We start from the raw sequence: 24,039 nt of genomic DNA on the forward strand, positions 1-24,039 counted from the left end.
TCTTTGTGGTGCGTTGCTCGATCGTTTGCTCCACAGCCTGCTTATGCAAGCACACAGATTCTAACGCACACTCGGACATCCAGAAGCCGAATCCAAAAGGGCCCCCAGCTTGGTTGCCCCAGATTCAGTGCCTCTTTTGGGATCCGAAGCTTGGCAGCAAATGCTTTCGATCGCCGTTCGAGATGATAGAACAAAAGTTTTGTTTACATTTTGTTTTGTAAACAAAGGGAACTCAACATACATAAAAAATATGGGCACTGAAAGGAAAAATCGATCACTTAAATTTTTGATTATTATTTGATTATTTCTTACTGCTTGGTATAAGCCTAAAATAATAATATATGAAATATATTTTTAATTTAAACAATTTGTTTAACAACGGTTTAGCAAAGGTTCTTGTAAATAAAATAATATTTTAAGATATTGTATCTTTTCTAATACGTACTTTCTTTTATAATTGTTAGTAAATTAATATTTGAAGATATTGTATCTTTTCTAAATACGTATTCATTTGTTAAAACTTACCATAACACGTGTAGAGACCAGCTAAAATGTCGATTTTCGCTCAGTGTACGTCTATATAGATGGTTGGATATATGGCTGCGATGCATATCTGTGTTTTGAGCAATCGAACACGACCACGACGACATGTTGCATTCTAATGGCCCAGCCACAACTCATCTGCTTCTGGATCCACTTCTGCCTCCTTTTTCCGCCTCCGTTGATCATGTTCATTAATTAATGATCAGTCGTCGTCTGTTGTTGCATTCGGATCTTTATTGTGGCCCATGTATATGTATGTATTCATTTTATGATGACCAAGCGTTGTGCTCTGTTTTGAGCGTATAATTTATGACATTTTATTGTGTGGCAAAAGCGAATGTGGATTGGTTCTTTTTGGCCCAGAACAAGGGTCATTGAAATACCATATTGAAGGATATACTCTGCTATTCTTTTTGTTGGACGCTGTTTAATAAAGATAAAGATTTCTCAATATTAATGTTTATGTTTTTTATATAGATGTAACTGTTGATAAGGTGTTTCTTTACTTGCAAATATGGTGTTTACCTATAAAAACAAAACTTATAGCATCGAATTTTCATGAGCTAAAATTTAAATACTTACAGGAGTAATCCTTGACGAATGGTTACTAAATTCGATATAATTATAACTCTAAACCTCTTTAAAATAGCTGTTATGCAATGACTTCATTATAGTTGTCTTGCAAATTGCCTACTAAATATAGAGCTAATCTTAATTTACAGAAACTTAAGAATATAATATTAAAGTCTTAAATATATTCTTAAGCTTTTATCCCAGGTCTGCCCCGCTCCCCGTAGCCACCTGGCGCAAAACCCATAGATCACAATAAAGATCTCGGTAACTGTCATGGATTACCATACAGTAGTAGATGTTGAATCTTCGTCGCTGTTCGCCACATTCAACCTCAAAAGTATACAACAAATATAATAAAAAAACGAAATTGATTGTTGTTGTTGCTGTTGTTGCTTGTGGTGGTAGTGGCGCACTCAAAAGATAGATTGCTCATAGATTTTCGAGGTAGAAAAGGGAAAATAAAAGCGTGTTTCAGCCACACCAGCGATACGGGTTACCAAATGGGCAACGAAACCGAAGAAAACGAAGTTGGGCAAAGAAAGAGGAGGAAAACTGTTGTAAAACGCATTTTGACTGACAGGTACCCATAGGTCTTGAGCGGACGGATCCGGACCACAGACGGACCATCGGGCCCAGCTGAAACTCCTCCATTTGATTGCACGAGTCGGAAAAGACGAGGATAGAGATAGTCGGACGGAGATGGCTAGAGCTGTCTATTTATCTATTTTTTTTTTACAAATATATAGGAAAGATAAGAAACGTAGTTGTAGTAACAGTTTTCATCTGTTGGGGTCGAAAGTTAAAGACCTTTTCAGAAGATTTGGTTTAGCCCTTGCGATAACTAGAATCTTAAATTCCGTATTACAAGGAAACCCATCTTTTTGTTTTCCAATTCAATATAAATCTACTTTAAGTTCTGGAAATTACAATGCGTAGTTGAGTTCAAAAATTTTCCAAATTTATATTTAATTTGCGCGAATTTAGCTTTCAAAAAGTATCATAATTTCTTGAGAAATAGCCAAGTTGGCAGCTCCAAGAGAAACCGAAAGAGTCGTAGTGCTGAGAAGTTGCCTCAATTTGAAAATCGACAAAACGTGCAACTCACATGTCATACACGCTTACGACGTCCGACTGAGCGACAGCGATCCCCCCACCATTTCCCAATCCCCGCCCGATTTCCCTTCTTCATCCTTGGATTTTCACTCCCTTCCAAAGGGGACAACAGCTGGACGACTGTGCTGCAACAAGGTGTGTGTGCCTGCAGTATCTGTGTGTTTTGGAAACCTCAGCTGTCGGACTCTACTTCTACTTCTACCCTCCCCCCACCAGCATTTTGGATCGGAATAGGGTCTAAACATCTCTTTTTCATCCACACAGTCTGGCTGACACCCCAGCAAAGATACATTTATAGGGATCAGGAATTGTGTTGCCAAAAGTGCAAAATCTTATGAAACAGAGATAAAAAAGGAGTCTAAATCCATGCAAACAAAAATTTCATTGTATATCTTTTCAACTGGAAATATAGCAATTCTAAGCAACAAAAACAGCAAGTTAATTAACACGTTTTCTGACTAACTTTTCTAAGAAAAATGAAATCTATCTTATATATGTAAATTTTACATCGTTTTTTTAGCTAAATAATGAGCTTACTTTAGCTTAAGTTTAATTGAGCTTACACGCCATTAAAAATGTGTAGATACACTTGATTGTATACCTGAATATAAAATAAAATAAATAGAAAATATATATAAATAAACGCACTACAACGTATTTTTAGACAATTTTTTAAGTCAAGAAGAGATACAATTTAAAGTCGCATTACCACTGTGATCGTGCCACTTTTTTTTTGCACTTTTCCAAAGCAAAAGATTTATTAACAAAATTGAGTGGGTTTCGTTTCGTTTGTTATTTTTTATAGTTTTTATTTTGGTTTTGTGGGTTTTTGTTAATATTGAACACCTTATAATTATAATTTTGCACAGCCAGTGACAAAACCAATAAGCATTATGGTGTAAACAGTTTAGACCTCTTGGTTTTTTTTTTTGTGTAAAAGATAAAACTAAAAATTCCGAAGCTAATTGAGCGGTTATATCGAAAACAATGAAATTATCAATTATTATTATTATTATTATATACATATAAATACTTAGATAAATTAGTTTATCTATAGTTTTGTATTTGTTAAATTTAAAGTGTATAAAAAAACCTGACAACCCTGGTGGCAATACATTAATTAGGGCTCAATATCGATTTGAGCTGTCATTTTAAGACTCCAGTTAGTTTGCTTTCAGCTTAAGTATTGTTAAAGAAAATTGGCTTGAGCATTTTAAAAAGAAAATTATTTACCGTGATCTAAGTTGTACATTCAAATTCTTAATTGCCATCGCGAAACCAGCTTGTGATCATTTTGGGCTAGCAAATAATTTCGTTTCGGTCTAGACTCTGCCGCTATTAGGCTTGATTTAAAGAAAATCCTGGCTTTGCACCAGAGGCGGAGCATCCGATGGATTGGAACAGTGGGTACTGCCTATGGACGGACTAAAAGAGAATAAAATAAAGACGGCACGAGCGCATCAAATTAAGCAGGAAGGAGAAGACAACTGGGGTTGGGGACAGAAGACACAGGACGGCAGCGACGACAAGAGCAAACAGCAAGTAAAGTACATACTAAAAACCCCTAGCCAATGTAATTTGATACCGAAAATCATTATGCACTAGCATAGTGCCTACCTCGATATGTATATATGTATAAACGAACAAGCTGAGTTCCCTCGCCGAGCCGCAGAGTCAGATAAAGAACGAACCAAAAGACGACGACTAATTGCCATCAATTTTTTGCATAAATCTTGGCAATATTATGCATGCAGGCCCACAGGAGTGGGGGACTTTGGGGCTTTTCAGGAGAGGATCTACATGGCTACATGTGGCACAGTTAAATGCCCCCGACTGCACCGCACCCCACTTCAGGATTGCCCACAGAACTGCTCCACGTAGAGTCGTGTATGGTTAACCAATCAAAAGGTTCTTCAACCCATCCCAGGGGTCTGGTTTTCGGCCCGATCTACGTAGCTTAGCCATTGCTAAAGTGGCACGATCACCAACATCATTATCATATGTATATATATATATATATGCACCCATACCCGTGCCTTTTTGGATATATCCATGCAAACGACAATGGGCCGTAAAGGCAGCGTGTTGCCAAATCAAATAGAAAACCAGAAAGAACGGCTGCCTTTTCTAAGCGAATCTCCGAATGCACTGGGAAATTAAATCAGGGTATTTCACCATTTAAATTCGTTTTTAATATTTACGTTAATATTTAAGTTTTATATCAATCGAAAATGGTAGAAAGTAGGACAACCTGCTAATCGACAAATCTTTCGGCATGAACATCTTAGGAAGTTTTGATAAAGTTCTAGTTCGCCATTTGATAATATTTAATAGTATCAATTGCTCCTTAGAAACCTTTAATGAATATGTTAATAATAGGTATTCCTAAAGAAATAATATACCCCCTTTAAGAGTAGTCTTAACTCATCCAGCTAGATCCCATCGCAGTGGCAAGAGAGGGGCTCCACGATCTCAGGAGGCGCAAACACGATTTGAGAATTGCGTACGCAGTACGTACGAGCCCCAAAACCCAAGTTCATTATGTCTACGAAGGAGTCGGATTAGAAGTTGGAGAAGTGGGATTCAGAGTGCGGTTCTGTGTGGTACTGGTACAGCTGGGGACAAAGCCACTGCTCTGTGTGTGCCACGAACCACGCTCATCATGACGTACCATACCAGTGGCCGAAGACAATCATGACGATCCCAGTGTTGATATCGTGGTAGAGCCGCAGTCGCAGCCAGAGTCACTCCAGTCCCCAGGACAAGTTCAATGACTCTGGGCTAGAAGTTCACTGCAATCGTAGTTGGAACCACAACCACATGGGTCTGGCCGCCTCCCCTCCGGGCGATGGTGATCCTCCCGCCCGGTCGTCCACAGTCGTTTGCTTGGCTTCAAGAGCGTGTGTTGCACACTTTCTGTTTTATGCCCGGGACAGAAACAGAGACACGTCCCAGGTCGAGTCCCCAAGCCACTGACAGTCGCCTGCACAGAGAGAAAAACTTAGTGAGGCGTCTAGGAAGTTGTGAACTGGAGGAAGACAATAGACCTTACTTACCATTGGATATATTAAATATATTGTAGCACAGTTTTTTACGCATTGATATGGTCCTTCAAACCCATGTATATAAATAGATACATTTAAAAATCGTTTAAAGTTTATTCTTTAGTGTAGTGTTGTTGAATTTTGAAAAGTCCTGGATTTCTAGCGGTGTATATTATGTTCTCCCCACTTTTCAGCCTTTTCGTATTCCTCCATACACTTGTCCTAGAGTTCTCTCCTTTGTATTATTTGCTAGGATTAAAGGCATTAAAAGGCACGAAGTGGAGGATCATGAGGAAAGACTGTGGCAGGGTAAACAGAAGATTGCTCGCTCCTCGGATTGCTCCATCCCTCCTGTCCTCCTTTTGTGCCTGTGTGTGTGCTGTGGCAAATAAAACATCTGTGCCGTAAAATCAAAACACAGAGGAACAAGGCTTACCTACTACAAACCCGGTCCGCAAAATGTTGCGCACTTTGCGAGGGTCCATTGAACTCTTCCTGGCGATTGGGAGGATTGATTTCCAGAACGGTATTTATAACGATTCAAACTAGTTCAGATAACTATTTATGTATAACATATGCTCTTAAAGACATAACGTTTCTACACTTTAACCTTCTTTGTTTGAAAAAATTTAGATTATATATATTTTTTTCTGGCTACTTATGTAGTTTTGAAAGTTTTGTAACAACCTAAAATAAGTACATCTATCTATCTATCTCTCATGTACTATAATATTTCAAAATGTAAATCATCAAGGGAATTAAGGACCTTCAAACTATTCCCATCACCGAGTACCTTTCGATCGGCCCTCTCTGCTGCGAATCAGAGGGTTCCTCGCAGTTGCAGCCTGAGTTTCTGTGGCTCCAAGAAGAACTTGCAAATTGACGTCGTGGGGCGATCGTGTGGACCCTTCAAGAAACAAGTAACGTTGCCTGGTTTTCTTCTCGTTCTCCTCCTTTCGGCTATTCCCTTCTTCGTCGGCCTTCTCCTTTCCGCTTCTGCTGTGAAATTAATTCAGCCAGAAAGAGACACGGAGCGAAAGAGAAAGGGAGACGGATCGAGGGTCCGTTTGGGGTTATTACACTCTCCCAGTGGAAACGCAGCCTTTTCTTTATTCCACCTTGTCCGCACGCCGCTCAGTCCTTTTTCAGGTTTTATGGCACCCAGCATAGGAAGGACTATAAATCCCCAGTAGGAGCATCATTTTGGCGCGCTTTTTTCTCGTTGACAAAAAAAGGGGAGAAACGACCAAATGAAAAAACCGGTAAGGAGACTCTGGTCGCCTCAGCTGCGGAAAATTGTGGCCGTGCTAAAGGTTCCTCCACCAAAGTTCCTTATCAACTGACATATGTGTTGAAGCTACTTAATTGACCATTAATAAAGGGTTCCTTAATTGCCCGAACGCGGATAGCTGTTGAAGGTTCGTGAAATCGATCAGGCAATATTTGTATTATCCAACACTTGCATTCAAATAACGGATATTTGTATAAATTGCTTGTTATACCTTACCTAAAGATTATGCTTATATTTTTAATTTTTAAATGTCTTCTAATATGTATCTAGTCTTAGTTCTTTGGTAGACATTTGATAAACCTAAGTTTAGATCTTCCTAAATATATTTATTTAAATTTTTCTAAGATAAATAATTCTAAAGCCAAGTTCCTCGTGATAGCAGTATTTCGTGGCAGCTTGAAATTTGTTTTGATATCTGGCTCTCTGATTTTCCACCTGCTGCACGGCAACACTGGTCGCCCAGTCTCTTTGCTGCTCTTTGCGTCTCTTCGTCGATGTAAAACTGGATTTCTGTGAAAATGCCGTGCTCTTTGGAGATCTGTGAGCAGCAAATCTTCTGGATTCTCCGCTCTTTGATTAAGTTGACCAGTTTTCTTTTTGATTTTGTTGTTCTTCTCGATCTTCTACACACGCCACACCACCACCAGCGCAGTGCCTACGCCTACTACAGGCTCCTCCTCCGGTTTTATCGGTTTGTTTTGTTCAACTGATTCTCGCCGATCCAGCGGTACAGTAGTCTCCCGCCAAAATTCAGTGGCGCGCTCTTTTTGTGCGTTGATCTTTTACGTTTTTGTTTTGATTTCAAAATTCTTGTAGTAAGTTGTGGGGCCCGTCTGGTGGGTTTCCACCGATTTCGGATTTCCACTGACCGAACGAACCGCTCCAACCGAACCGGACCGACCGAGGAACCAAGCAGGCGATCATGACTGAGGATCGGATCATATCGGATCGGAGATCGCATGAAGGTGCTCTCTTTGGGTTCTTTCGATTCTCTGGCTCTCTGCATTTTCGTTTTCAATTAGGCTTAATCAAGCAAACGATCGATCATATTGACTTGTTTTGGTGGACTTGAGGTGTGCGTTTTGGCTTTTCTTCATCTTTTTTTTTGCCTGCCTGGGCTATTGCTCGCTTTTCATTTCCCATTTCTGGTTTCTGATCTTTTTTTGTGGTGTGTGCTTTAGTAGTTTTGCATAAAAACTGTTGATTAACTGCCGCCTGAGGGACTCAGCTGCTGGTTTTGCTTACCACTTCGTCTCTCGGCTTTTTTCGCTGGTTTCATTTCAGTTCCGATCCACTTCGAGTGCCCCGAGGGTTAAATCAAGGTTTTAGTAGGGCCTGCTTCGTTGGGCGTTGCTTATATCGGTTTAATTTGTGCCCCGGTTTTGGCAATATTTCTTGAAAATCGTTGGGTATTATGATTTGATTTATACAGCGGAATGGATATACTAGTTTATGGGATTGCGCAATAATTTAATAAGAAGTACAGTACCGACTGCTAAAAGTATTGGAAAACAAAAAAGTAAAATAATATTGGTAATGCTCGGTAAATGGATATCATCTATTTTGAACATGATCTAAGTTTTCAATTTAAATAAAAATGTTTTTATTTTGTACCGATTTCAAATGCAGTACATTAAAGTTTAGAGTCAGCTTCAACGTCTTCGCAATAGCAGTCTTAAGTATAGGTTTTCACCAATTAGAGTGCCTACTGTATTAAGCCGCTCCCATTATTCGTAGTCCAGAACATTAGACCCACTTCCTACCCTTTTTACAAACGCCAGATGGCTTTTACTTTTAAGCGAACTTCGGCTAATGACCGCCAGAGGGCTTTCCATTCGATCACGTTCGCTTATGGTTTTACAACCCAGGAAAAACAAACGGAATCAGTTAGCAGTTATTGGATGTGGGTTCTACCAAAGTGTGTCATTTCTTCGGCTCTAAGACCGAAGTGCCAGCCCCTTTGCCCCCCCCCCACACCAAAAAAAAAAACCGTTGAGCCGCAGTGTAAGTGTAAATTACATCCACGGTAGCTGCAGAAGGCAGCCAAACCACTCGGACAGCGGCGGGCATTATCATTATGTTTATTACACACGCAGACAGGCACCAACTCCTCGGCAGCAGGCCTACACTTCAAAAAATTACTCTACATATGATAAAAATTAAATCTCTTGTCATTTTGAAGGGCTTCTTGGAGAGAATATCATGCTAGAAAATAAGAAAGTGTCAAAAATTGCATTGTTGCTAGTTGTAGTTTAGTGTTAACCCAATGTGCGTTATATTTGCAGGGTATTAGGATAGAGGTGACTTCTCTCAGTGCATTAGCAGCGGGAGCAGCTCATATAGCGCACCACTCCGATCCGATCATAATCAGGCAGTCAGGCACTTGAGTCCGTCCAAGGGTATGGGGGCGAGTCTCGACAAGTTGCTGCCTGCACGGCTTGATCGCGACTTGGGTTTGGCTTTACTATATCCCCACCACACACCCCTGCCCCCATGAGTTCCCCCTCACCATTCCTTCGATCGCATCACGTTTGGATGCTGCTCGGCCCGCATTTAAAGGTTGCTTGCCATCTCGCTCCTGCCACAGCTGCGGTCAAGATGATAGAGCAAGGTAAATTAAATGAATTAACTGTGCAATTTGCTTACTAGTAGAGCCCTTAAAAACATATAATGTGTAGCATTAATAGTTCAATATATTTTTATAATATAATAACAAATAATTTCAATTTGAAATTAAAAACTGGAATAGAAAATACCCTGGAAAGTTACAATGCTGACTTGTACAGACTTCAAAATTCTCTTTATAAATATATATAAAATTGATAGAATGGTATAGCTTTTTTTGTGCGTTTTGGGATGAGTTACTGAGACAGGAGGACCTGCCTGTATTCCCTAATATCTTGACCGCAATCGTATATATTTTCAGCCGTTGTGGCTGCTCAAGTGCCGTCGACGTCGTTGAATCTCTGAAACTTGATTTTAAGTTTGTTGTGTGTTTTTTTTTGCTGGTTTTTTATGTGCATGGCTGCTGCAGCGGCAACTGAACACCTGTGCTGGGTTCTATAGACAATATTATTATTTTTTCTCCTCTTCGACTGCTGCTTCTTCTCCGCTGCTTAACCTCATGCAATTTAATGTCATGTTTTTCGTCTTAGTTGCTGTTGTTGGTTTTTTTTTATGACTTAAGTGCGTGTTTAGGTTTAAAGGTTTATGTTGGCTATATGTGTGCGAGCTGCTCGGCTCCTCAGCTTTTTATGTCCAGTAAATTTAGCATCTTAACCTATTTATAATGAAATGCATGCTGAGGTGTGGACTGCGGATGGAATCGGGATTATTGCTCGTGTCATAATGTCCCACAATTTATGGGGCACATTAAAGCACAGTTAGCGGGATTTGGGGCCTGGATAATTGCGCCCACCATAAAAAGGGGGCCTCAAATCCGAGCCTATATCAAAGCAAAAGTCAACGCGGCCAATAAACTAACGCCTCGAGATGATTTACCGATCCACACACAAATTAACACAAAAGCCAAATTGATACAAAATTATGGTAAATTTATGCCCAAAGCGATCACCTGAAAATAAAGCAATGCACACTAGATACAATACTCTGAGCTGAAATTAATTGTAGATCGAAGATTTCGAAATAATGAATGGGTTCCCATGGCACACAGAGTTCTTATCTCTCATTTAACAATGATATTGTTGCAAATGCTGACTGGTTTTCAACAACATAATTATAACAATCAATGATATTGTATTCAAATTATAGTCAACGCAATAATCTTTTAATCTGAAATATACATACATATATCAAATTTCTTGCCAAATTCATTAAACCCATATTGACATTTGATTATATCCCATTTAACAAGGTGTAATAATTATTTTTTGTATATAATAATGCATGCTTCATATAAAGTTAATAGGTAAAAAGGTTAAGTAAGTCAATAATTTAAAAATTTATTAAATTAGGATAATAATATTAATACTTTCTGTCGTAAAATTTAGAAGCTTGACTATTTAAAATAAACTACCTTTGGTTTATTTTTTTATTTGTTGGCTTAAGAACTAATGGACCGCGTTCCCTTTAGAGTATCAACATAATTTATCAAAAACACACACGAGTCACGAAACAAACATGAGTTGGCATGGCCTGTAAGACAAGTTGTAACCAGAGACAAGTCAAAATTTATGCGTAATGGCTGTGACTATGGTTAACATGCGGCTACCGATTCGACTCTGGGTCGATGAATTCGATAGCTGATCAGCATAGCTAATTTGTTTAACTGGAAATACAGAAGACGAAAATCGGGCAAATGGCCAAATGACAAAGGAATCGCTGAACGGCAATTAATAAATATGAAGACGGCTCTGCGGTTGCCAACAAACTGAATAATGTGGGTTAATGCAGCTGAAATCAAATTTAATAGCTTCCACATCTGGTGGCAACTTTGTGTGGTTTACAGTTTACAGCTCAGTACACTGAGCACAGAAAAAGTGTTAGGATCACCGTAAACATTAACTGAATAAGTTAGCAAGCAAATTAGTACTCTTGGCTTGTTTAACAATTTCATGCAGCCTAGAACGCATTCGAGTGAAAAGCCACTAATTTGGCCAAAACCCATCTCACAAAATGGTATTAAGTTATTCAATATTTTCATAAGCCCGCTAACTAATCACAGTAAATGAACAAAAACCAACAAAAGGGTCCCCAAACTAACAAAGCGCATTCAATCAACATAGCGCAAACAAAACACAAAAATCTGAGGAAAGGCAGCGCACAGTTGCAAGTCATAACAAAAACTACAACAGAACCCACAAGCCAAAACAAATACAATGGGATGGGTAGGTACACTACTAAAAAACAATTAATATATAATTTTGCCTAATATAGTAGTAAGGAAATAGTTTAAAATCCTAAGGCACAACATATCGTTTTAAGATATTAAGTTTGAAGATTTTAACTGACAGAGTATCTAGATTCGGCAATATATCTTTAAGCAAACTTAACAACATTCTACTATTTATCTTATTATCTTATGTATCTTTAAGCAAACTTAAAAACTACTTATAGTAAGAGAATTCAAATTAAATTTGTATGTTTTTGCACATTTCAAAAAGATCTCAATGCTAATTGGTTAATTGGTGAATTAATTGCAATCATATAATTTCTTTCGTAACTAATTTCTTTTTCCCCAGTGTAGCTGCAAAAACACTTCTCAGCCCAGCAGCAGCTACTGGGCATACGCCAAAAAGGAGGCGACCAACGACCACGCCCCTAAGCAAATAGACCGTAGAGAGTCCCAATATGACAAAGCTTTTCCGTCTTCGTCTCGAGATCTTTAGCTGGCTGATCTTCAACTCCTGCCCAGCATCATCATGATCATCATCATTATGATCTTCAAGTCAACTTCACGCCGCAAGTCAAAATGCAATTAAGCGCGGCTACTGGACGAACTGCGATAGGTTGATATATGGGGAGGGGGTCTATGCGGCGGGCGGGAGGCTGACGATGACTACGTTGTAACTATCAAACCAGCAGATTGTCAGAGACACATAAAGAAAGAGATGGCGGCAGGGGGAGGGAGTGGAATGGAGAATGGGAAATGGGAAATGGGAGGCCGGGGCCCAATGCACTTGGGGCGTTGATGGTTCGGGCGGAGTTGCGCACACACAGATGGATAGAAAAATATATGGACAAAAGATACATTTGTATGTACGAGCACATGTATCTCGTACTACGTGCACAACAAAACTCGATTTCAGTTTAAGACGCAGTAAAAAGTTGTAATGCAGCTTAAGACGGCAGCGCAGTCGCCTTAAACATAGAGGAAGGAAAAGAACCGAACGAAACGGAAAATACAACAACAACAACAACTGACACACCAACACTACGGAACTCGAAATACACTAACAACAAGAACCACCAAAGATACAACAGGAACAACAACAATCTCAACAACAACATACACCACAACAAAATATACAACGAGCATACAAAATAAAAGCTTTTGTACTGGAAGTGGCAATTACACGCAACAAAATTAGGGGCTCGTGGTCCGAGGCCATAATTTGATATATGAAATTTAACGATTAACAAAGGGGAGTGTGTCGGTGGGTCAGGCCAACTAGTAGTTGGTTGGTTATTATAAAGGCCAAAAGAGAAATTGGTGTAGATCAATCCCCAGCTAAACAAATGGAAATTGGGCTGGGCAAAAAAATGATTTGCAGTCTGCGAAGGATGGCCAAAAACTATTTGTTAGCATAGGGGAAAAACAGGGGTTGAAGCCAACCTTCCGGTTTGAACTTACGCTAAAAATTATATTGTCGGATTTAAGGATTAAAATTAAGATTAAGTATTTCTGCAAATGATTAAAAGCTTGCCAAATTACATGAAAATTTAGATTACTAACATAATATTCCTTACAAAATATATATTTTATAGTAGAAGAATTTCCTTAATCTTTAAAGAATGATTTTTATTTAGCATAAAAACATTAGTTCTGAAAAATATTGTATAATTGTATAATTGTACACGTTTAACTGATTTCATTCGCGTTGAAAATAATTAATTTACTAATAAAAACAAATTGTTCGACCAGGAAATTTATTTATTTTATTGTAACCCCAATTTAAAATAGTTTTTGGTAACAAATTCACATTCATAAGTTCTAAATCAAACCGAAAGATATTAGAACCAGTTTGCTTTTCTCTCAGTGCACTACGCTGCCCGCCGCAACAAAGAAGGTTCTAAAAAAGCTTTATGCCTCGTCGTCGACGATGTCTCCTCCGTCCCGATCGGTCCGATCCGTCCCATCCGTCCGAACTGTCCGAAGAGCAAACCGGTTAACCAGGGGCCTACGCTCCGATATCGGAGGAGTCCAGTGTGTGCCGTTGATTTGTGGCGCGTCGATGTTGCGCTGCACGGTGCGCTGCAGTGTACACCCTGCAGCGTTGCAGCTGCACTCCACAGTCTGCACTCCGCGGACGGACAGTGGGACAGTGGGACGGACGGGCGGCACAGTGGGACCTGCAGTAGGCGGTGCGCTCGATGTGGGTGAAGGGAAGCCCTGGTCCGGGGGAGGGGGACTCGAACATCTTGTTGCTGCTGTTATTATGACGCTCGAGCAGCTACTGTGCACTGCTTAACGATCTTTTGCCCGATCATGCAAACAAACAAACCAAATCCAAAAGCTCTTGCAAACGGGCACGTTTTCTTTAGATACCCTGTAATGGAGGGCAGATATATGATGTTTTCCAAGGTCGAAACTCTAAAACGATGGATGTACATAGACTTTGTTTGGTACCGAACCAAAATATATAATATAATATATAATATATTTCAAAATCCTAAATCTTAAGCTATATCTGAGATAGCCAAATCTGAATTGCAGTCCCAAAACCTTAAAATATGATAGATGATCTTAGGTTTCTTATTAAAAATCTAGTGTGTATACTAGGTATCCTTTAAGGATAGTGAATTTATAGTACAAAATTAGTTTTATAATAGATAAAGCCAGGTAAATGGTATCGAAAAGTCTTTATGGTTCATCCTACACGCTTCCCTGCTTTTGTTTGGTGCATTGTTTTTTGTTATTGCTGGCTGGCTACCGTTTGTGGATCGCTTTGGAAACGCTTTTTGGCTCATTGTCAATGTCGCTGCCTCTGGGGCACACGAGTTGGAGTTAAGCTCCGATCTGCCCGATCGGAGATTGAGTGCGGGAGGGGTGGGGGGATCTATATAAAGAAGAGATCGCAGCATGATTCATTTGTCGTGCTTTTGACGTTCATAACATTGATTCGAGCAATTGCGAATGCAAATCACCACTTGGCCGTGATTATGGTTTAGTATGGTCTGATCCAAAAGGTTTTCAGTTCTGAGTTCTCGCTTGCACATGAAGAAATAAAGGCAATGTGTTGCTAGTTAATATATTTGCTTAAAAAAACATTTTTAGCAGTATTATAATATTGTTTTTAGTATAAGAGATAAGTTAATGTCTAACAATTTCATCCTAAATTTTTCAAAAATAGAATTAGAAAATCAAGTAGTAATAGCAAGTCAAGTGCGTATGACATTTTTGCCTGTGTGGCATTAATAGAACCCATAATTATTTGTCTTGTATCAAGAGTTTCCACCCACTTGGAGGTTAATCTATGTAAAATGAGGGGTGATTATAAGCTTAAGCCATATAGATTTGCACGCGGTCAATCTTTGCTTAAACTTTGACTTGACGGGTGCAATTCCCCAGGGGTGTGCCCCCCAGGGGTGTGCCCCATTACGATTCCACTCCGATTTCAAGGATGCCGCCGCTAATGAACAATTGCGGGAAAAAACTGAAAAACCAATTGACCCTGGAACGCTGTAGCATCGCCAGATAATCGCAATTATGCGGATTGGTCAAGGTTGGGCCGCGACATCTGGGCTTCGCAGCCAGCACACTCGATTCCATTTATTGACTCTGGGAAATTTAAGTAGCCAAACAGAGGCAAATGTTCTGGGCAAATAGTGAAGATATCAGTTTTTCGTTTGGTTCTGGGCAAATAGAAAGGCACTTTACACTGAAAGTGCTTATCTTGAGTAAACTCTGGGAAAGAAAGAAGACTTCATGGATGGCCCCTCTTTACACATGGCTTAAAGGTGATGGATGGGAGTGATCGACAATGGAAATGAGGCAGGTGTGATAACCTACGAAAACTATGATTTTGAGTGAAGAAAAGTACTTTATTAATTATGTTTACATATGTACTTCAATACAACAACCTTTAGGTATTTCAAAAGTAAACGATTGCCTTCTGTTCTATAAATCTCACCAATAGTTACAAAAGTATTTCATAAATATATATTATGCTAGAACTGCTTTCTATTGTATTTATGAAGACAAATTAAGTACATATATATTTTCTCTTAGGTTTTGGATGTCTTTGTTTAGAGACATGCTTTTATGGGTATAGTTCGACCTCAATTCAGCTTAGTCTTAGTCTAGCTGTTTAATGTTCATACTAATGCCATGTATTAAGAAACAATAACTAACCATTATGAACATTTTATGGTATCTATACCCTGCTCATGTATGATTACGTGCCCCATAAAAGCCGTGTCCCCTTTGTCACGCCTCCAGTTTGATTGATCATATCCACGCGATCCCTATAAATAGACGCTGGTCCTCTGGACCTAGGCTCGTACTGTACCGAATAATAAAGCGTATGTACATAGGTACTCTTCAATCGCCAGCCGGGCAGAAGAGCAGCGCAACCAGAACCAGATTAAACCGCAGATGTGCTGTCAAAGTGACAGGGCCACGAGGAACGACTTGATTGCCCATGTGACCATGCCCAGGATCGGATCCGAGCCAAGGAACCCCTCGAACCTGGCAACCCCGGACAAGCCAGAGGAGGGACCGGAAGGTGGAACCGACAACGACAACCACGTTCAACGTTCTAATGAACCCAAAAAGATTTTACGCGCCAAAGACTTTTCACGTTGCCCAAGCATCCACGAGATGCTCGTAGGCTCATGGTACAATTGCAAAAACGACAATGAGATAGGGGAATAGATTCAAGATCGAAGTCGGAAATACCCGTGGCCAATGGGCACAGTAACTTAAATCCCAAATTAAAAAAAAATGATTTATAAAATAAATATTTAAAAAATAAGAAGTAAAGTATTTGTATACTGAGTTAAAATTTTGTAATAATTTATCTATTTAATATAATCATTTTTAGCTACCTAGGGTATCAAATAAGCTCGACTTAGCATGTATTGCCCCTAGAACCGCGAGTGTGCCTGCCTTTTCTCTGTTTTGATACGTTATAAAATTAAAGACCTAATGAAGTGGAGGCAGCGACAACGCAGAGATAAATATGCACACAAAAAAAAAAAACGGAAAAAATCAACAACAACAGAACTTGTTTGACCAGTAACCGCCAGTTGTTTGGGGCAAGAATCATCATAATTTTTACTATCAACTTGCAACATTGGGACCCATGCGAACGTCCGTCGATTCCTCCGATTGCGTGTGCCCCGCTCCACCGCGCCCCCTCTCCGCCCACGCCCCCCTTGGCGAGAACGAGACAAAACAACAACAAAGCCCGGACAGCACACAAACATATAGAAATGATATGAAAACAGGTCATTGCCTTAATGGATCTCGACTCGCCTCCGCCACACTTCCAGATAGAGATACAAATGTATCTGTACAGGCGTACGCCTGTGTGGATATGGCTGTGGATGCAAACGAAGACTGCGAAAGGAACGAAACGAATCGAAACGAACCGAGAAACGCTGCCTGCATACAAAACTAAAGAAGAAAAAAACTGAAAACTAAAAACGGAGAAGGCACACACAGATACTCACTCGCACACCGGGAAATCAACGATAAAGATTTAAGCAAATAATCAAATGCATAAACAAGAAAGGGGTAAAGCTACCACATTTGCTAAGGCGACTTTAAAATACTCTTTTCTTTTTGCAAAATATAAAACGTTTTTAAAATCAATATAATTTAATTTGTAATCAAAGACGAACGTCCTTATTTAAATGAACCACATTAGCAATTGGTTACAACCGTTGATATATTTATTTATATTTATATATTTTCTTAAAATAATTATATAAATATACACATGAAAAGGTTAAAGGTCCATTTATCAAAAAATGCGTAGATGTACAACGATCCAATAGTTAAAAACTATTTATGTTATTTGTTAGCCGAAACGAATTCCACCTAACAAGGCTAATCACCCCAGTATACCCTATCGTTTATGGCAACCGATGCACTCCATGGGCTTCTGCGACACTTGAGCAAAGATTGAAGTGCGATCGACCAGGAGGAGAATAGAAAGGGACTGAAAAGAAGGGCTCCATATGTACCCCAAATATCGTACACAATTCAGATTTATAGTTAAGGCTGTGGACAACAACTGGCGGGAATCTGCGAGGAGCCAAGAGTAAATTGGGTTAAAAGTACAATTGTCATTTAGACTCTAATTGGAGGCGTGTGCGGACCAGTCCGCTGATTGGATTTAAGTCCCCTAGCTCTGTCACTTGGCCACAGGCCACAAACAAATCAATTCCAATCCACAAACTAACGTATATATAACTCCTGCACAATGGGCTACTGTTTTCATTTTGGCCAGTTTCTCTAATTGCACGCGAAAAAATGCAATAAAAAAGTGCAATTTTCAAATCAATGGTAGTTGAAATCCCAAATTGAAATATTTTCAATTGGCAGAGACACTTTATATTTCCATACTTCTGTGAGCAGACAATTTAAAGCAACTTAACTAATTAATTAAGTTATTGAACATCGTTTAAATAAAATTGTACATTATACAAAGACATTATATTTTCATAATAATAATAATAATATTAATACTTTGTAATAAAAATCATTTATAATAATATGATATGTGATTTTTCTAATATCATAATATAATTTAATGTTGCACCTAATAATTATTATACTTTGACTAGGGTTTCAGTCGTTTTTTATTTGTGTACTTTTGACCAACTCTCAGCTTGACGCGTGCCCGCCTGGAGCTTCTCCTCCTGACGAAGCAGGATCTTTGGATCTAGCATTCGCCATCCAGTACAGTGCCGCAGTCTTTTGCCAGCTGTCGAGGCTTCTGCCCCGCCGCGCTCCCCTTTTTTTTTTGGTTTTGTAGCTGGTGATCTTGTGCCACTTGATCTGCTCCTTGCTTCGCCAGCAGCCAATACTCGTGGATAGATAAGCTCCCAACTGCTTTTTTTCGCATCCCAGCTCGCTTATGTAATACTAGACGAAGACGACTCCTCCTCGGCAGCGAATCTTGCTTTTCGCCGGAGGGCCTTTCGACTGGTTGGGGCAGCTTGTTGCTTTCTTAGTTTCCATGGCGTGCTGCCTTTTGATAAATTGTATTCGGCCAGGAGCGGAGTACCATATGCAAGGGGATTGGGATCACGGTGCACAATATTCCGAGTTGGCCGAAGTCACAAATTTTAATATCGAATAACTAACTCTAACTTTTTTCTATGCAAATACTCCATTAAGATACAGATTCTTAAATTTAATTTAATTTTAAACAAGCAATTAAAAATGTTTGTAATAAATTATGAAATTATCGGAGTCATAAAATGTTACTTTATAAACAATATACACATACAAAATTATATACATTGTTTAATTATGATCTACAAACAGGGGCTCGTTGATAAAAGCAATGCTTTCATTAACGTTATTATTTAGATTCTTTACCATCTTGGCAATATCTGCTTAATATATGGCTACTCCTTTGATATAGATTAAAAAAAAAACGCCCCCCTTTTTCGTTTTTCAAACGCTCCACGGCTTACGCAACAGCTGTCAGCAATAGGTTCTATTGTATTTTTAGCTTTGCGCCTCGGTTAAGTAGGCATTTTGCCTGATAGAGGAGCAGTGGCGTAGGGGAGGGGCAATGTGCAAAGGGGGCTGGCACAAGTGCACGGGGCAATAATTTATTTGCAGAACAGCCTTTTGATGGAGCAGCAGCGGCACAAGAGCCACAACTAGAAAAGCAGCAAGTGGCGGACACTGGGGGCAAGAATAAAAAAAGTTGTGCTAGGAAATAATAAATTATGGATATTAGGCAAAGGAGTCGACTATTTGATATCTGCTAGGCCATAAACAAACAAATGCTAAAAGCCAGGGAAGCAGGTATGAAGTAAATATAACGAATTAATTAGGAATAGTAATCATGTCTGAGTGCAGATTCAGTAATTTAATCTAAGTGAAGTATACAAAATAATTATTTATTTGATTTGTTTAAAAGCAAAAAATATAATTTAAATTCTTGTACTTAAGTTTGGATAAACAAATCTAAAAACATATTGAGAACACTTATGAATTTTGCAATTTATGTATTTCTTAAATCCAAAAGGCTTAAGTAAATAAAATAAATGTTTAAGCCGTTAAATGTGAAAGCTTATTAGGTTTGTATAACATAGAACATAACATAGAATCCCATTACATATTTCCATATTAAAAATCCCTGATAAATCTATTAGCTAAAACTGTATATGTACAACTAATCAACTATTATATACCCAAAGCCACCCAGCAGGGTGTCCATACATTGTCACTAAAGTTGGGGCGTTTCTGGGGCTGCCTTGGGGGTTGTGGAAAATGGAGGAGCGACAAGTGCAGCGATGCAAGATTACACACATTTGAGTGGCGTGCTGGAAAATCTTCTGCAGCCCAACTCCCTCTTTCAGGAAAAGAATTACATTTAATGTGGCCCCAGGGCAGCTGGCCAAGTGTTCTCTGGACTCTGGGACGTGAACCGAAATTATCTAATTTGCAAAAGTTATTGCGATTAATTGGGCGTAATTATTGCGTGTCGTTAGCCGAGGCTAAATGGCGCCTTTTATGCAGCCATCGTAATTATTTTTCTCCTTTCTGTGTTCTCCGGGTTTTCCCCTGCACTTTGCTGACCACTTGTCAATTTTAATTGATTGTTAATCTGGGAGGAAGCCTGATCTTGACTCCTTGGCAATTCCCCCTTTTCAATGGGGTTAATCTTATAACGTAGCCAGTTAATTGTATTAAATACGCTCCACGGCATTGTTTTCTTTTTTTGCAGACTTCTGGTGGAGTTAATGAACCACTGATGATCAAGGATAAGCACCAGTATTGTGGACATGACAATTAGTTTGAGTTGGCTTCGCTTTTTGTTATTCCGATCTCTTTATTGTGGCGGTATCTAAATATAGAGACGACGAGGGCCCATAAAAATCTGTATGGGTTTCTACAGATACATATGGCAAGTCGAAGCTGCCGACATAAACCAATTTATTGCTAATAATTGCGAAAGCTACAAGGAATTTAATGATTTCCTAAGAACGTTTATTTAGCCAATGGGTTGGATTAATATTTTTAGATATTAGAAAAGGACTCATACGCATCGTTGCAATTTTGAGTCTTTAAGTAATCAATATTTATAAGTTAAAGGATTTTGCAACACTACGTAACTACTGTTATTAATTTTGATAAAGCATTCACTGTCCCGAAGACTCTAACTCAATTCAATTCAATTCACGCTTTCCGTATCAACCTGCCCCAAAAAAAAAGATAATCCAACATTCAGGAAACTGCTGCAACTGTGTATCTAGGATACCAGTTTGGTAACAACAATCCAGTGTGGGAGTAGCCCAAGGTTCAACCTCCTTGTCACTCAGCTGGCTTGCCTTACATTTGCCTCGGACCTCTCTTGTGATTGTTATTAATGATGGACATAAATCAATTGGCTGGCAGGGGAACTTCGACGAGGTGGAGCAGCACAATATGGCAGCCGAAAAGTTCTCCCACCTCACGTATCTGACCAGACAGTCAGTTGGGGCCAGTCAATTATGCCAATTGCTGGCCCCAAAAACATATCTACGCGCACATGTGCATTTGAGTCCGTATGTCCATGTGCAACGGTTATTCGGTGCTGCGCATGCGCACCACATGAGGTCTAATAAAAATTAAGCGCGTGTTGCATTTGTTATTGTCAATGTTGTTGTTGCAGCTCACTTGACCAACAAACAACACGTACAAACGGAGACGCGTGACGTGGTGGAAAAACAACACTGTTAAACAACAACAAATTATCCATTAAATAGGGAACTTTGATTTTCAGATTCTAGGGGGAAAAAAGGCAAATTATGACTGTGCTGACTTATTTGGAAATTGAATGCGAAAATATATTGCTCTTTCAATAATATGTGAATTCGGATCTGAGAGGGAAAGCTTTTATGATATCATCACAAGACTTCCATTAATTAATGATGTACGTTAGTTATTCGTTCACAAAATATCCAGAAATAATTGAAATTTAAAAACAACATTTGTAAGCCAGTGTGGTTTGGCACTGCCACTTGTGGCACGATCACAGTTACAGCACACTAACACAAGGGCAACAACTTTCGCATTAGGCCAAATCAACAACATCAGCAACAAAAACGTTGTTACCTGCCACGGAAGCCTTCTCAACTTGGCCTGCAACGTAGGAAGCCAAGCCACGAGGGAGTCGTACACTGAGAAAAAGGTAGTCTACACATTAAACTTATACGTAACAACCTCCCGTGCAACTGAAAAGTATTTTCCTCTCTGTAGTCAAAATAGGCAAAAAGATAAAAGCCCATGCAGGCCTTGTGGCGAGCCTTTAACATTTGTTAAAGCCACGAGTGCCATTCGGCCTCTTTGGGCTCTGTGCATACTGCAGGTAATTTTCGCAACGACGCAATTGAGTTTTCCATCGCCCACGCCACGCCCTCCGCCCCTTCGATCCAGTCGCAGCTGGTTTATGACGACTTTAGTTGCGGTTTAAGTTGCCACTGCCGCCTTATCACCTGCTGCACCGAGTGGGTCAGCTGTTTGGGATACGGGGACTTTTAACCAAAATCATTTCAATTTGATTTCGATTGGATTTTCCACAGAAGATTCGCATCACGGCCTCCCATTTGTTTCGATTCATTTGATGTATTTCATTTTAGCACCTATTAACTTAATCAATAATGGCTTTAATTATCGTAAACTACTTTTTTCTTTTCTGGCAGTTTTACTATCTAAGCCTCGTTTAAAACCTAATTAAATGCAAATATCGTAAAGAGTATGCCTAATTCTGCGTTTAAATAGTAAAACTTTCGGTTTATTGCTGCCTTGGTTTAATATTGTATTTTACTCGCCGATTTTTGGCGCGCAAAACTTCAGGTTTCGTAATGTTTTTGTTTTTCAGTTTTCAGGCGCTTTTCTCGATTTTAGTTTTGGTTTGTGCCTAGGCGTTGTTCGCTAGTTGGTTTCTTCTGGGCTGTTCTGCGTCTGGGCAACGACGCCAATCAAGCTGCATTAAATTAATTGAAATACGTTACATTAATTGCACTGTAATTAAATGTATGATTTATACTGCTAAAAAACGTTGCCCAGCTCCACATCCCATCGTCGTCGTGTAGGTGTTCATTAATGGTTAACCGACCTGTCCGCTCTGCTCGCTTCGATCTCAGCGATTTCTGCGATTTCTGCGATTCATGCTAATGCCTGTCACCTGCTTGACCACTTGGCTATCGCGGAGCCAGCGGACTGTCCATTAATCTGGGTTAGGAAAGCCGGCGAATAGGCTAACTTCGTGGACGGACGGCTTAATGGTTTCTTAACTCGTTGTCTTTGATATTTCGTCATATCTTTGGCTAAAGGTACGCAGACAATGTACATGGTGTATATGACTGCGTTCTTGAATCTGGTATGAATATAAAAAATAAAAAAAAATAAATATAAAAAATAAAGAACATTCACTATACAAAATATTGTGTCATACAGTTTGTGAGCCTTGACTAGGTATATTTTTGTTTCCCAAGGTTATTTCAAACTAATATTTTTGATTGACAGTGCTGCTTGGGCTCGGAATCTTTGGCCCCCTTGTTCTGTTGGGGTTTTGGGGCGCTGATCCGAGTCCAGGCATCATCTAATGTCATGCCTCGCCGAGGACAGCGAACTGTCACTTGACGTTACGGCCGTGTGCTGCTCCATTTGACAATAGGAAAAACTAAGAACTGTCGACTCCTTGGCAGTTTCCAGTTTCCATTTTGGCACGGGGCGCAGGCGCAGAAGCACACTTTTCCCCATTTTCTAGTTGGGCCATAGAACATGTGTTGCATATTACTTGGAAAATGCCTCGAATTGTTTGCGGCTTGCAGATGGCTGTCTGTTTCGATGGCACTTACACGTGGAGTATATGCGTTTGTTTGATAAATGGAAAAAATCTGACTTCATGGAACAAAATTCTTAAAATGAATATAAATTATCATAGTAATATATATACAAAATCTTATGCAACCTATAGAGCGTCGAGGAAAATGTATTAAAATCAGACGGGGTATCTGACATTCTTTACCTTTCATTTCCATTTTTTTGGGGTGCAATGGGTGGATAGAGCCATGGCAGACCCCTTGTGCAGCAATGCCAAGTTGAAGTGACGTTTCATTTTTCGGAAAATCCCCTCTCATTTGACTTTTCCTATTTATAGGCTGTGTGGCAGGCGCGGGCGCGTGGTGTCCCCTATTTCAGTGTCTCCTGCCCCCCAAAATATGGAGCCGCTTTCCCCCTTCTTGGATCTTGAATGAATTTGTTATAAATATAAACTATCTCGCCCTCTGCTCTGGCACACACTTTCTGGGGAAATCCATCCGTGAAAATGGAAATCTCCTGCTGAGTTCAGTTTTTCAGGCATTGCGCACTTTTTGTGTTAGTTGTTTTGTATTTCGTGTCTTTTGTCTACACATTCTCGAGTCGCTGCTGCTGTCTTTTGTTTATAACTTTTCAATTAATGCTTTATTATCGCTCTTTTTTGGGGGATTTTCCCCCAAATTTCGATGATGTGTTGATGGGACTTCGGCGGAATTTTCGGGGCCAGCATCTGGCGGGGGAAGGTGAACTTAAGGCGATTCCAAAAAATTGAATTGTTTTAGTTGGGCTTTCAACGC

The 24,039-nt window shown here is 39.5% G+C and overlaps 1 long non-coding RNA gene across 1 annotated transcript; it reads right to left on the bottom strand.

Annotated features, from left to right (window-relative positions):
• Positions 1-5,147: 5,147 nt before the first annotated feature.
• On the bottom strand, positions 5,148-7,529 carry LOC116801213. The gene is made up of 3 exons (XR_004361852.1): positions 5,710-7,529; positions 5,286-5,652; positions 5,148-5,212 (listed from the first exon to the last, which is right to left on the bottom strand). It is a non-coding gene; the product is annotated as an uncharacterized LOC116801213 (long non-coding RNA).
• Positions 7,530-24,039: the final 16,510 nt, after the last annotated feature.

This window comes from Drosophila sechellia, chromosome 3L (genome assembly GCF_004382195.2).
Source record: "Drosophila sechellia strain sech25 chromosome 3L, ASM438219v1, whole genome shotgun sequence".
Lineage (NCBI taxonomy): Eukaryota > Metazoa > Arthropoda > Insecta > Diptera > Drosophilidae > Drosophila > Drosophila sechellia.